This window comes from Myotis yumanensis, unplaced genomic scaffold, assembly GCF_028538775.1.
Source record: "Myotis yumanensis isolate MYYU_CA2020_CCGP unplaced genomic scaffold, mMyoYum1.0.hap1 SCAF_11, whole genome shotgun sequence".
Lineage (NCBI taxonomy): Eukaryota > Metazoa > Chordata > Mammalia > Chiroptera > Vespertilionidae > Myotis > Myotis yumanensis.
This window is the reverse complement of record NW_027223762.1, coordinates 15,598,011-15,613,843: the sequence shown is the minus strand read 5'-3', so window position 1 is coordinate 15,613,843 and position 15,833 is coordinate 15,598,011. Positions and strand designations below refer to the sequence as shown.

Genomic DNA, 15,833 nt, shown 5'->3' with positions numbered 1-15,833 from the left:
TGTCTGAAGGCTGCAAACGCCCTGGCATGACACAGAAGGCCCTTCCTATTCCTGCCTAAGAGCTTTTCTGACTTTCTCTCTGCCCCCTTCACCTCTCTACACCCATCCTCAGGCATCCCAAAAGACTACAGTTTTCTAAGCTGTCTTTCCGAAAGCTGTGCCTTCTCTCTCTGGTGGCCCTCCGTTTTTCCTTTGCCCAGAGAAACTTCCTTATTTCATGAGCCCCAACTCTGAGGAACCGTCACAGGAAGCCTCGTGTCTCCTCAGTTTTAACAAGTTCCTCCCTCCTCTTTCCTCCGGCACTTTTCTCACAGTCCCACAGTCTCTGCAATGCGTTTTACTTAAATGCAGATGTATCTTATTTACCTTTATATTCCAGTGCACAGTGCACATCGCAAATGCTCAATAAATGCTCGAGGGAGGGAAAGAGGGAGGGAGGGAAGGAGGGAGGAGGGAGGGAGGGAGGGAGGGACCAGTTGCCATCCACCCAGGCGAGCAGTGGCTCTGTGAAAAGCAATGGAAATCAGCCAATGCACAGAGGCCAGTGAGTAGGACACTGTGGCAGCAAGTCGGGCAGGTGGTGTGCCTTCCAAGGGCAGCAGGGAGCAGACACGGTCGCCTGGCAGCCTCCAGGGACAGGCTTCTTCCCATGAGTCCGGGCACGCCGCATTCTGACTGAGGCGCCAAGTGACCAAATTGAAAACTGAAACCAGAGGTGGCCCAGCACAGGTAATGAATTTTCAGTTATATCATAGCTTTGAAGTCATTAGGTTGTGTGTTTGCTTGTGGTTTGTAATGATTCTGGCAGGATGTTGTGTGCTCTCCAAAGCTGGAACATGGTGGGGGGGTGGGGGGGGGGGACACACATGAACAAATGGAGAACCTGAGAGAAGAAAACCACAGACTGGCTGATTCAAGTAGTACCCAGACTCCTTCAGTTTAATCTTAGAGGCTGCAATGGGAAATGAAAGGCAAGGAAGAAGGAAGAGGCAGTCATGCTCCGGGCATACGACTAGGAACACGATGGTCATGTTAAGAAAAGCTGAAGGGTGAGAAGTACACACTGGTAGTTACAACATAGTCACAGGGATTTAACTAGAGCATTAGGGAATATGGTCAATATACTGGAATAACTTATGTATGGTGCTGGGTGGGTACTAGACATACCAGGGGGGAACCCTTCATGAGTATATGATTGTCTAACCACCAAGTTGTGCACCTGAGACTAATACAACAGAATATTGAATACAAACTGTAATTGAAAAAAAAATATTTTAAAAAAGGACACAGCAGTCTCCACTGTGGCGATCTGCTGTCTTTCCAGTTTTATCCATCAGACTTATGTGAGACACCAGTGCACGTCACATGTTGATCATTCTTGTATCAGGCTCTTCGGGTTCTTCTCTTCATCATGAAAAACTCTCAACACTTGCTGATTTTATGTGCTCAAACGTTCAGTAGCAGTTAAAATCCAATTTTCACCTTGGATTCCGAGAATGTTTGACTTGGTATGGGGAAAATAAACCACGTCTCTCTACCGGGCCTCACAAAAGGTACCAGGTTTTCATTACAGGACTCGGGCCGCTTTATCCCATGGCTTTGTTTTTGCAGGTCCACAGCCAAGAGCAGCACAAGCCATCCAAATTGATGAAATAAACGGCCATGTAGGTGGTACCAGACACTGTGTTTCTTCCCAAAACTGGGTCTGCACAGCATGAGAACAGGCTGCAAGGGATGAAGGCAGGCTTACAGCAAGGCACTAAGTTCTAGGTATGTACCCCTGTAGTGTCTGAGCTATGAACAGCTTTCAACGTGTGGCCAGAAACTCCACCCGAGAGATCTTTGTGGCCATACTCAGGGCTCTCGCATGAGACTACCCAATACCAGAGGTCCTCCCTGGATGTGGGAAATAGTTAGAGGAAATGAAGGCAGAGGAAGGATCTTCTCTCCTCCACGCCGAAAGGCCACATGGGAGAGACCACATAGAAGAGGATGCTGGAATTCAGAGTCTCCTCTCAGACGGGAGGATTCTGCTTCTCCATGAGACATAATTACATGGACACAGACTGATTCTGCCTAACTATATTTTTATGCCCAGATTGAGGTGAGTTTTACAAGTGAAAAACACAAGTGGAATTTCTCCTATGTGAATCATTCACCACATTTTCAAAGAAAGCCAGTCTCTCATTTCATGGCATACCTTGTGCATAAGCAATCCAGGAGAAGCGTGCTACACTTACAACCCAATGTTCAGCTATTGCAAGTCAGAAAGAAAATTCTATCCTGTCAAAGGGGCAATGCGCTATAGCTCCCCCCAAAATTCACACCACTCCATGCTGCAGATAAGGGGACACTGACCCCACACACCCATGCTAGGATTCTGCAAATACATGACCCACGTAGAGTAGTGCAAAGGGAACAATGAAGGTTCTGGCAACCATGCCCTGTGGGTATCAATTAAAGGAAATAGAAAAAATAAACACTACCTGCAGCCATGATGGCAGAGTTCAGATATGTTAAAATGTGTTGCTTGAAGCTAGTTACATGGTGAAGGTATTAGTAGGACTCGCGGCTGCAAGTCACAGGAAGAGAGGGTCCAACTCATTAAGCAGGAAACCATTTCAACATTTAACGCCCCTCAACAATGAAAGATACTGACATCTTCATTCGGAGCACAGACTGGGCGAACACCTCTCAGGAATGCCCAGAATATAAAGCAGATGACTTCTATGGTGTCTGCCAGGTCTAGGGTTCTATGTTCAATATACTGTGTGTGTGATTTAGGAAACGTAAATTAGTAGACACTAGAGCCAACCTCAAGTACCTCTGTTGCTCTCACGTCTATAACAGGGCCATGTCAGATGCATTCCTAACCACCTCTTTTGTCTTACTTCCTTGCTCATCAACAGCTCCAGAGATGCTCACTCCAGTCTGAGCCTCCTCCTACAGGATCATGCAAACTCTATGGAAATGAAAAAAACACACAAAACACACAAATAGAGATACTCCTGACCCTGATTAACCAGTGCAATGTGACCATGATTCTTAGAAAACTGGGTGCATGAAAATGACTCTTTGACCCTTCCTATTGTTATATCTCCTTTAGCACCATGCCTCAGAAGGTGAGGCTATTCGAGAATCGTTAGAATTACTTCAAGAACATCCATGTTATAACACAAAATTATTACATTATGGTGTGAAAACCGTCAATTTTGAGTGGTTACGAATTAACAGACTACAAGGTTATGTACTTTTATAAATCTTGACCTGATAGGGAACACTTATCAGTAGACTTCATCCTCAATTTTGGAATAGTGCCATAGTACTTTCCTGGTCAACCTGTGATTACAGATGTTTTTAGAGCTCCCTCTAAATACGTAAGCTGGAATGATAGCTCGAAACTTATTTGGCAACCAAGGCTTACAATTTTTGTTCATTAAAAACTCACCACTGGAGTTTCTTCAAAGATGAACAATAACTTGAAGAGGTTGTGATCAATACTGGAGATTGAATTTTCATACCATAAAATTACTGGTACCTACAAATCCTCACTCCAGGAATGTGTGCTTACACAGGGCCAGGTTCTGGGAGAGGAATATCCAACCATGGGAAAGAGAAAGAAGAACTGAACTGACTCATTAGACCTGGATGTAAATCCCAGTTCTCTCTGATGAGCAGTAAGATGTTCAACAGATAGTCCAGCCTCTCTGTGCTAGTAATGACAATAATCCCAACTTCAAAGAACTGTAGTAATATTGATTCATGTCAAGCAGGGCTGCCTTTACCCCTCTGTGGAGACTAGAAAAAGGTGACCCTTTGGGATGTTTTCTGCACTAGGTCATAGCATTTGGAAAGCAGTGTGTAGGCTGGCTCTCCATTCGTCCCCTCAGCTCGTGTGCCGTGTGAATATAATCTATAAAGTGTTAAAGTGCTGGCAATTTGCATAATGAATTACTCTTATGAATTATCTTTCATATATATATATATATATATATATAATACTCATTTTATTTTATTCTCATTATACAATGAAGGATAAAATATTTTGAGTTTGAATAAAGACTGTTTTCTCAAAGAGAATATGGCACTGAACCATGGAATAAATAAAACTTAAAATGTTAAAGCATACAGATTCTTTAAATGTCTCTAAAGATTACACTGAAGTTATACATGAAAGGAGAGAATGCTGATTCATTGCAACCCTTGCAAGAGTACACAGGACCATGTTTAGGCAGGAGCTGAAGCAAGACAGTGACTCAACTGCTATATTGAGGAGAAAGAGATTCCAAAGAAATAGAACAACTCTAGCTACACCCAGGGCCCATCACCAACAGGGAGAGGACCCAGGGTGAGTGGGTAGGAGGAGAAGGGCAGACACAGGCAGGCCCAATACAAAGAACAGAGAATGAGTGGGGAAAGTCAGAGAATGAGCTGGAGCTGAACCATGGAGAGTTTTCCAAACTTTCAACTCAATTTGTAGTTGGGGATCAAAGGAGACAGGGAGGAGAGACCAAGATGGCGGCATAGATAAACACCGGAGACTGCTGCCGCAAACAACCACTTCAAAAATACAACTAAAAGACCAAACGGACATCACCCAGAACCACAGGAAGGCTGGCTGAGGAGAGACTCTTCAACTAGAAGGAAAGAAAACAGCATACCGAGGCTCAGAGGAGGCGCAGTGTGGAAAATACAAAGGTGTGGAGGTGCGCGTGCAAAGCGGGCTGGTGGCTGAGGGCGCGGTTGTCGTTTTCAATCAGGAGGAAGTCTCAGACTCTGAGCTCCAGATCCAGGTGAGTCTCTAGGGACTCAGACTCAAACGGGAGAGGCAGGATTGTCTGGCATCAGTTGGAACGGAGGGCAGCTTTCTCTCCGAGGTTTGCAGCAGTTGTGGGGGTTCTGAGAAGCAGAACCTCTGGGAACGGGGCTGAGAGCAGCCATAACTGCTCCCTCCGCCCACCCTGTTGATCCCCTGTGACCCGCCCTGCACTGACTATTCTTGGGGGGGAAAGGGGAATGGGAGATACGGGAAGAGACTGGACAAAAATCGTGCACCTATGGATGAGGACAGTGGGTGGGGAGTGAGGGTGGAGGGTGGGGCAGGAATGGGGAGGAGGGGAGTTATGGGGGGGGGGGGGAAGAAAGAGGAACAAATGTAATCTGAACAATAAAGATTTAATAAATTTAAAATAAAAAATAAAAAATAAAACAAAGGAGACAGGGAAAGGGAAACATCCAGTTTCTTTTCCCAAGGCAAAATGGTTTGGATTGCTTCCAATTTAATATTTGGCATCTTCAAAGTAATGGCAGACACAGAAATATTGATAAAGAAGAAAGAAAGGAAAAGATTAAGTGTTTTTATAAAAGTATAATTTTTATATCTGGTGATTCCACTCAAAAGTAAAAAAAAATAATTATTGGGCCGAAACCGGTTTGGCTCAGTGGATAGAGCATCAGCTTGCGGACTGAAAGGTCCCAGGTTCGATTCCGGTCAGGGGCATGTACCTGGGTTGCGGGCACATCCCCAGTGGGAGATGTGCAGGAGGCAGCTGATGTTTCTCTCGCATCGATGTTTCTAACTCTCTATCTCTCTCCCTTCCTCTCTGTAAAAAATCAATAAAATATAAAAAAAATAATTATTGGGATAGAGTATATCATTAATGGGGGGTGGAGAAAATATATGTAAGGCAAACATGACCTGTAATCATCAGAGGACAAAAAAAAATGAAATTGAGTAATTATCAAAGGCTCATTGATTATTCTTCTCAAATAGCAGAAAGGACTTAAGTTCAGCATAAATGATCTCTTTTTTTTTAACAAGACATGTTCTAACACAAAGCAAACACCCGGGCATCTCCATGTTCAGTAGAGTTAGTGCTTTAGGAATGAGAACTTGACCTTTCCACACAATCATGTTCCCTGTGGGCCCCATAAAAGGAAATGTAGAGATAACAGTAGCTGAGAAAATGACAAGACATAGCTTTTGAAGTTGTACCAACAGGGGTCCAGTTACCACCTACATGACCATGGGCAAAATTCTCAACCTTTGCCTACTTCCTCCTCAATATAATGGAACTAAAAATGTCCATTTTCACAGAGCTCTCAAGAGGACTGAGATAAAATACACAAGAGACAAATTCTACATAAAACAGCCATAGATGGCCAGCATCCATGAGAATCACTCGCAGTATTAGACTCCTTCCTCCAGGGCCCTCATTTACAAAGGACCGAGGAATCTAACAGTTACTCCATATACAATGTCCCAGAGTCAACTTACAAAGAAGAGATATGTAAATAAATAGTTCAGATAGACATAGAAATAAGGTATTCTTAAAATTTTACTTAAAATGTTCAGGTTTTCACAAAAGTGTTCTGGCTAATAAGGAAATGCTCAGAGAATAAATGCTGTGAAGGATTTGTAATTATATGAATTTCATCTTAATTCTACTCAAGAAGCACAACCTGGTGTCTCTGAATTATAATAATTCAACCAGTAAAATCAATGTTCAAAAACAGCAGACAATTTTACTTTAGGAACATCAAGATTTTTCTGGTCATGTACCACGTCTTGGTGCCAGAAGACCAAGACTATGAAGCCAAAATAGTGGAGCCCACTCTGCATCTCCTCGCTGTAAACATCCATGGTCCAATCATAAGACACTGGAGAACATAGAACTCCCTAACACAGATCCCAGAGAAATATCTGTCCTTTCATGTTCGGCTAGTGATGTAGACTGAATGTTTGTGTGCCCCTCCCCCCAAATTCATATGTCAAAGTCCTGACCCCTAGTGTGATGGTATTAGGAGGTGGGGCCTTTAGGAGGTGATTAGGTTTAGATGAGATCATGAGGGTGGGGGCCTTGTGATGGAATTAGTGTGCTTATGAAGAGAGGAAGAGACCAGAGCTCTTTTTCCCTTTGCCATGGTGAGGGTGCAGCAAGAAGGTGAGTATCTGAGAACCAAGAAGATAAATCTACCTGGAAGTGAATCTGTCAGCACCTTGATCTTAAGACTGCCCATCTCCAGAACTAGGAGAAAATACATTTTGGTTGTTTAAGCCACTCAATCTATAGTATATTGTTATGGCAGCCCAAAACAACTTATACAGATAGCCATGGTTTCTTGTGAATCCTCCTTCCCCAGAAGGGATGGATTAAGAGGCAGAATAAAATAGTAGAAAGAATAATGGAGTAAAAACCCAAAGGCCTAAATTTTAGTCCTCACCAACCACAAACTCAATGCAAGTCGTGAAGCAAATTAACTTACTTCTCTGGACTTTAACATTCTCATCATTAAAATTTTAAGGATAAACTAATTGCTAATACTCATTGATGTGCCTTAAAATCTATGATTTTATGAGGGTATCCTGGGAGCTATGGTGGAACAGTGTCCTGAGTCATAGCAAGCCAGTGAAGGTAAGTGTTCCTTAAATGTCACCTGCCTGCCAGGTTGATACACTAGATTCTGTAATGCCACCTGTTATCTAGTCCTAACATGATGCTCTGACCTGGACCAACTTGACAAGTGATGTCCAGAATGGGCCTCCTCTTCTCTACCCAACCTCTTGCCTACCCTTTCCTTACCCGTCTATACTCACACAAAAAGGCAGCTCTATCTTCCTGAAAGTCATCATGGCTCTTCAATGGCTCCTTTCTAGATTACATTATAATAACTAATTATAATGAACTAGAGGCCCTGTGGACAAGATTCGTGCACTCAGGGGAGGGGAGGGAGTCCCTCAGCCCGGCCTGCACCCTCTTGCAGTCTGGGAGCCCTCGGGGAATGTCCGGCTGACAGCTTAGGCCCACTCGCCATGCCTTCAGTTGAACATCCTTAGCGCTGCCACAGAGACAGAAGAGGCTCGCTGCGCTTACCAGCTGTGAGCTGGGCTCAGGGCTTCTGGGTGAGCAGCGCTCCCCCTGTGGGAGCCCACTGACCACCAGGGGGCAGCTCCTGCATTGAGCATCTGCCCCTTGGTGGTCAGTGCGCGTCATAGTGACTGGTCATTCTGCCATTCGATCAATTTGCATACTAGCTTTTTATTATATAGGATGATACATTATCAATAGGCAAAATATCAAAAATTATTGGAGACGGTTACAGAAATGCAGATATTGTCTGCCTTGAGCTGTGACCATTATCAAGTCACATTAGAGTCAATCAACCCATACTGCACACTGTCCCATAAATCATTCCATCTGTGCAGTTGCCATGCTCGCTTCCGCCCACACCCAGAAGTACCTTATTCCAATGTTCTGCCATAAAACTCTCAGGGATTCTGGCAGACAGAAGTTACAACCTCAGTACAATGAATCTGGTTGAGGGATGTGAATGCCATTTTTGGAAATCTTGGACTTCTTTTAATAAAAACAAGAATGAGGTTCCTTATGGGGAAAGTTCTCACTGTATGTAATGGGTTGGATTAATCCAAACCTCTGTCACAGCCCTTCTTTGTTCCTATCATCAATCTTTTTGCTATGATATAAACACATCTCCCCTCTGGCAAAGTAACTTTTGCCCATCTTCCGAGGAAATGGCGTTCTTCTAGCCTCTGGACCAACTATAGCTCCAAATTAAACTGAAAACCCTCCTGAGAGCTCTTCAATGTCCATGTACAAGAACATTAAATATATTTATATCCGTGTGCCAATAAGAAAGAGGGTCCAAATCTCTGAACCCTATCACTAATGCAGCTACGGCAACATTATTTGATCAACTTGTTCTAAAGGCCCGTTGTCATGAAGGAGAATAGTGTATGATGGAGCACTGGCAGGCTAACAAGCATTGTCTCATAAGAAGAAGAGGAAAACGCTTAAATACTTCCAGATTTTCTAAAAGAACTTGTAAAAAATTTGCTTTGGCTTGAGCAGAACATTCTTCATCAGCAAGGTTGGTTGTTGTTTTTTTAATCCACCCAGCTTTCTTTTGTTAGAGTAATTAAAACAACGTTAGGTATTTTGAGGTATCTGGTACAACCCTAATCCTCTGATATTTCAGGCTATTGATTTTATAAAGTATCGACTGTGACGGGGGCATTAACTGCTGGAAATGTATCCACATCGATTTCTGAGAGTGTATTTGTTTAAAGCCTGCTGAAGCCAAACCATGGGCTTCAAGGAATTCCAGACAACTACTTTAGTTTATGAAACGGTATTTTAAAAGTTACACCAAGACAAAAATGGTTTTAAAGTAACACACAAAGGGAAATAACTCTTAAGCGTGAAACTTCTGATTTGACATCTTTTCTAAAGAAATGATCAAATTTGGGCTGCCTATTTCATCCACCTCTACAATGATGTGAGCATGTCAACAGTCAAGTTTACCAGATGGTGATACATGTGTGCCTTGCTATTCTTAAATTGCAAAAAGAGTAACTAAGTATTGTCATGACTATAATTCTGACGTGCTAATTCCTATTAGCCTTTCCTTGCAGCAAAACAATATGAATCACATCATACATGCTAGTACTAAATGGCAAAAATATTTTTAAAAAGTTTAAGTTCCATTACCAAGGATGTGTCTAAAAGGATATACTCCTGTTGAGGGAGGAAATAAAGGTGGGCATATAGGCACGGTTACTATTACTATGGCAACCAGATCACTCCCAAATGATGAGCATAAAGGCCTCTTTTCCCCAATGCTTATTCCTACAACTGTATTGAGAGAAATTTTCTATATTAAACTTCAATGTCTGTCAGTTTCCTTTTTGTCTACGTAGAGATACTGAAAGGAACAAAAACCATTTGGGGCCTCACAGCACTATGTAAACTGTAACACGTGCCTCATTGGGTTAAGCTTTCCATTTTTTTGTGTCGTATCCAAGTACACAGAACTCAAAACTAATAATTACTTGTGGTTTGGTTGCAAGTAGCATAGAAAAAACTGAATGCCACAAATCATATTAATAGCTTTTTTTAGTTCTCTGCAAGCAGGGAATCGAGTCTGTCTCGACCACTGCTCTGCCACTTGGCAGGAACATTTACAGCTCACCTAAGAACCACTTGCTTCCCGCCATGTCCCAGCTCCCTAACTATATTAGTCAGCTCGGGCTGCCATACAAAATACCACAGATTGAGGCGGGGGAGCGGCTTAAACACAGACACTCCTTTCATCACAGTTCTGGAGGGTCAAGTCCAACCTCAAGATGCCATCAGGGGCCGTCTGGATGAGAACTCCCGTCATGGCTTGCAGGAGGCCACTGTCCTGTTGTGTCCTCAACATGGCAAAGAGAGCAAGCTCACTGGTATCTCCTAAGAACACTAATCCCGCCGGCCAGTGTGGCTCAGTGGTTGAGCATTGACCTATGAACCAGGAGGTCACAGTTTGATTCCCTGTCAGGGCACATGTCCAGGTTCTGGGCTTGATCCCCAGTAGGGGGCAAGTAAGAGGCAGCCAATCGATGATTCTCTCTCATCACTGATGTTTCTATCTCTCTCTCTCTGAAATCAATAAAAACACGTATTTTTTAAAAAGAACACTAATCCTATTGTTTTCAGGGCCCCACCCTTATTAATTCATTTAATCTTAGTTACCTCTTTACAGACAATCTCCAAATACAGCTTTAATGGGGTTAATGCTTCAGGTTATGTATTTGGAGGTGGACCACAATGCAGCCATAACATTGCCATAAAACTAACAGTGAGAGAGGGCCATGTGACTCAGTCTGTGTAATGGGCTACGGGAAAAGTCCTGTGTGTCCCCTGCAGTAAGTACCTCTCTCCCTCTGCTGCGGGAATTGAGGAGGCTGTGTATTCTAGACAGCACATCAGGAACATGGTGAAACCACCATTAGCCTGAGTTCCTGAGAGGTGAGTAGCACAGGGGCCCCTGCTCACCTGTCAGACATCTAGTGCATACAAAACAGAAGTTTTTGTTGTGTTTGTTACTACAGCACAACCGAGCCTAACCTGACTGATGCTCATATATTTACTAACTAATCACCTGTGCCAGCACTGAGCTCAGCAAGAGCCCCGCCCTCATGAAAAAGACAAGCTTTGGGAGGTGCTGACTTCTGAGAGAAGTCTCTTAAGTCAGGGTGGATTTGAGAGTTCATTCTAGGTGTTGTATCTGTGACATTTGTACAGCTTGCTCTGTCCACAGATCCGGTGCCTTTTGTTAGTATCAATGGGATCTAGGATCGTGGAAAAGAAAGATATCAAAATCATCATAGTCAGAGGACTGTTGAGCTAAAAGAGGTCTTGGTAGTCCTCTCAGCCAAACCAGTTATTTGCAAAGTAAAGAAACTGAGGGCCAGAGAATGGTGAGTTTGCCAAAATGGAAAAAAAGAGCTATCGACTTGGAAATAACAACACAAGTCTGTCCCTACCTCTGTGAGCTTCAAGTTTCACTTAGGTAACTGGGAGACAAGACTACCTACTTTTCCTTGTTTTGAAGTTGTTCTGAAGGTCAACCAAGGCCATAACTGTGAATGTTCTCTATCAGCTATCAATTTTATAAAAATACAATGTCTTCCTAAGATGCCTGCCCCAAAGCCACAGGATGTTAAGACCATTTTCTTAACAACTCCATTAAAGCTTGCACAATCTAAACCAGTCCTCCTCAAGGTGGTCATCTTGAAGGCACTTCCGTCTTTGTTCAAAATATTTAGAACTCCTCTGTCTGGATTTCAGAGTTCTCTTCAGGGCTAAGGACATGTTCTTTTAAATACCCTCAGTGGTGGCAAATCCCTGCTCCCTGGAGGCTGAATTGACCATCGGAAGTTTCCAGTTCATTGAGAATACAGTAAATGAGGGAGCTGCAGGAGATTAAAGAAAGACTGACTTTTCTGTGCCACTCATAAACTTGTTCTGAAACAATCCTTTTGAAACAGAAATTTTGAAATACAGCCGCAGTATTATTAGAGTAAATGCACAGTCTCAGAGAGAGACCTTGTTGAAAGAGAATCTCCAATCTATATATATATAAAGCCTGTGGACACAACGCTGTAACACCATAACGACCAAACAACCGGTCACCAGGAGGTGCATTGATGGGTCTCGCTGGTGAGGTGGGTCTGGGACCTGGGGTCCCGTCTAGGGTGGCAGGTCTGGGGTCTTGCACCAATTTCAGTTCACACAGTGCGGCCCACAGGCTCCGATCACAGCAAGGCTGGTGGCCGATGGGCAAGGTGCGTGCGGCAAGGCGCGTGCGGGTGGGCGGGGCCACACGATTTCCTGTGCTGGGCTTCTAGTTTTACATATAAATCTCTTACAAACAAATGGAAGGCAAGAGGAGAAAGAAAAACATGGAAGGATGGGAAAGAAAACAGGACTATCACGGTGGCAGGGAAGGTGCAGGTTGGAGTAGGACAATCACTCTGTCGTCACTCAACATAGGGCCATGTTGCCTATTTCACTGTAACTTTATGGGTCAGATTGCAGAGGGCTGGGGTTTTTCTTGGGGTTTTTTGTGTTGTTTTTTTTTTTTGGTTCGGGGGTGGTTTATTTATTTATTTATTTATTTTAGTAAAACAGATGATTCCACTTCATCTGAACAAATTTCAATTCCAAAGTATCATGTAGACAACGCCAAGAAACAACATCAGACCCTAGAAATACCAGCTGTGACTCTTTAAACATTTTTGTAATTTACAGAGCCTAAATCAACCATCAATTTAAGCCATGGTCTCTTAAAACTACTTCCAACATGCTCAAAACTATCATCTTCCAATGTAACGACCACAAGATCTTACCACTTTGCCAATATCAGAAGTGATGTAACTTCCGCTCTGTAACACACTGCCCCATAATTATTTTCAATGCCTACTCTTCTGCAAAAGCAAGAGTCTAAGTATTAATTGGCGTGTTATTATAGTGAGCCCTAGAGGTATAAAACATAGAAATTGGATATCCCATGTCATGATAAAGGCATTTTCATTGACAATAAAATGCAAACCATCTGAGAGGACGGGCGTGGGAAGAACCAAAGAAGCATGGACTTGCTCGTCTATGAAACAAGTCAGGCTAAGTGAACACTGGACTCTTTGGTGCCCAAAGATACTGGTCTGGGTAAAGACTGGATATTGGGCAGGAGCAAAGGTAATGTCTGGGTCATCACCCATTCTCTAAAGTCCTCTACTTCGGTTCTAAGAATCTGTATTTTGATTATCTTAACAGTTCAGTCCCACATTCTCCATCCAAATAAAGCTAGCCGTCCTCCCTGCCACTTGGCATGAGCCCAGGGTCACGCAGACATGTTCCCTTTCACAGACAGCAGCTCCCCCTTTGGATCCAATCCTCATCTTCACCGTCTTTTCAACTCCGGGGAAGAAGTCCCTGCTTGAAGCTGGCAGGGCTTGGAGGAGCAGGATCGGCAACACTGCGGCTCCGGGTACCTCTCACGGAGGTGTGCGTCCTACCTTCAGCGATACCTCTGCTGTGGACACAGGTAAGGGTTGGCAAGGACAGCCCCTGCAGAGCCACTGGAGACAACCAGACTCACCCACACTCAATTAAATGTCTCTTGGATTGTGCCAAAGCAGTGTTTGAGGGGGACACTGAAGAAAAGCATAGGAAGGGCCTGGTGTTAATGACGTATTCCACCTGAAGAAGGCCAAACGTCAGTAAATGCAATCAGCGCGCCCCAACATGTCTCTCTGCTCATGGAGAAGGCAGACATCTGGTGGCTCCCGCCCTGCCTTCCTTAAGCCCTGCCAACAGCACCTCAGCAAGGTGAAGTTCACCTGAGAGGGCTTGCCCTAAGGGCACGTGAGCTGCGGAAATGGGCAACATACATACCTGTTGACCCAGTTCTCCTTCCGACATCAAGAATAACACATACAACACATACATGACAGGCTAAGAGTCTCTGGTAAGTGTTTGATAGTTACTCTTTCATTAGACTTCTCATCTATGTTAGTGGGTCGTTTTTGGTCTCAAACTAGGGAAAGAACCAATGTGAAATGAGTCTGGCATTATCCCTGTCAGAAGAAAACTAATACTTCACCAGTGCTCTAGGCTGCCCCTCAGTTATACTCCTCCAGTCAGAGCAGAGGGAATCCTCTGGAAATTAAATAATAGGTCTCCAAGCAAAACTGATTCTCCCAACTCCCTTGGTAGGCTACTAAATTCGCTTTCCATCCTGAGCAGAGATTTTGAACAACTTCAGCCCATCTCTATATCTATGTCTGTACCTACTCATCCATCTGTATTCTCCCTGCCATAGGGAACTGACAGGCAGGGCACCTGTTCCCCCACTTTCTCACTGGCTCATGTGTGGGGAAAACCAAGAAATATTTTTCTTCAAAGTTTTGTGACAGAGTATGGAGGTTTTTTTTTTTAAAGTACTTTCAGCCATGTAATTAGGATACTTTCCACTTCAATGAGTTCACACTTTCCTTTTAATTTCTCTACGATGCTTATTTAAAAAAAATTTTCTTAAACAAAAGCTAAGTGCATCTGTTTGGCCCTGCAGAAGTGTGTGTTTATGTGTGCATGCGTGTGTGTGTGTGTGTGTGTGTGTTCCAGTGCTAAGGTTTAGAGCTTGATGACGTTATTGAATTTATCTGCCAAGAGACCTATCTCCAATTAAATAATCTTTTTCTCCAATGGCCCATTCTGTTTCCATTTTTCCTGTCCAAAAGAGCTGTTGGAACAACTTCTGAAGGTTCTAAGGGGATCCCAAACAATTCTTGTGCCACTTTAACTCGGTTTTGCCCCAGGTCTTATTATTTATATGACCAATAATTAAAGGGGAAAAAAGGCTTTTCCGCCAATTTTACATCAAGTACTGATCCTCTCTTCCTATTCCATAAACATTATTGTCTTCTATAGAATACATCTTAAAGAATTTAATCTTAGTTTGTTTCTTGTGGGTGTTTTTTTGTTCGGGGTTTTTTGTTTTTTTACTCTTAAGGGGGATTCTATGGTTGTAAACTATAAGAGTTGGTTTGGATATTATTTGATCATCTTTATCTGTGTAAGGACACTGTACTAGAAATACCTTTTATTCCGTTTATCTTTACTCCAGGTTTTCCAGCATTTTTTGTTCTTCTTAGTTAACTCAGGTGTGACTATGTGGACTTTTCTGCTCTTTTGGCATTTGCAATAAGATCTTGAAGAGTTTTTTTCTCATCCTACAATACCTGTGTCTAATGAAGGAGCACATTCCCCCCTTTAACAAAGAGCATAGGATTGCACACCCAGGCAATGGCAGACCCCAGCGTGGAAGCTGAACCTTGAACCCTACATAATGATTCTGAACTCTCCACAGACAAGACAAGATCTTTTCATACCATCTGGCATCATTAAGTAACTATAAATATTTATTTCCAGCAATTAGGCAATAAATAAAACATGTTGGAAGCAACCAAAAACTCAGATGCCAAGTAAGTTTCAAATTGAAAGCAAAGGTCACAGTGGAAAGCAAAGGGTGCCCTTGCACAATGGGAAAGGTACATACATTCAATGTCCCTGTGGAACAAAAGTAGATCACAGTGGTATTTTCTGAAATTTGGCCTCTTCTTATAGATGAACACTAGCATAGAAATGTTCACGTTTTAAGCACATGTAAACATGAGATTACCTTGAAAGTAGTTGGTAACTGTAACCACTGGAGATGTAATTCTAACTTAATCTATACAGTGAACAAACTCTCCAACATGTTTTCAAATATACATGGTGTACCCTGTCTACTGCAGGAAGTCAGGTACCTAACTGTCAAAGCTATGACTTGTCAAGTACTTGAAACTTGATTTACATTCAAGAATCCAATTCCTCTTCCAAGCCACCCCATATATTTATTGGATTAATTTCTATTCTTTTAATACTTTAAAGGAAATTAAATGATGTCTGTACCTAGCCCAATGTACATAAAAATCAATATTTTATATGATG

The 15,833-nt window shown here is 42.9% G+C and overlaps 1 protein-coding gene across 18 annotated transcripts in view; it reads right to left on the bottom strand.

Annotated features, from left to right (window-relative positions):
• Positions 1–15,833, bottom strand: part of LTBP1 (latent transforming growth factor beta binding protein 1) — a 344,698-nt gene that overhangs the window by 150,056 nt on the left and 178,809 nt on the right. The gene's annotated exons all lie outside the window — the stretch shown is intronic.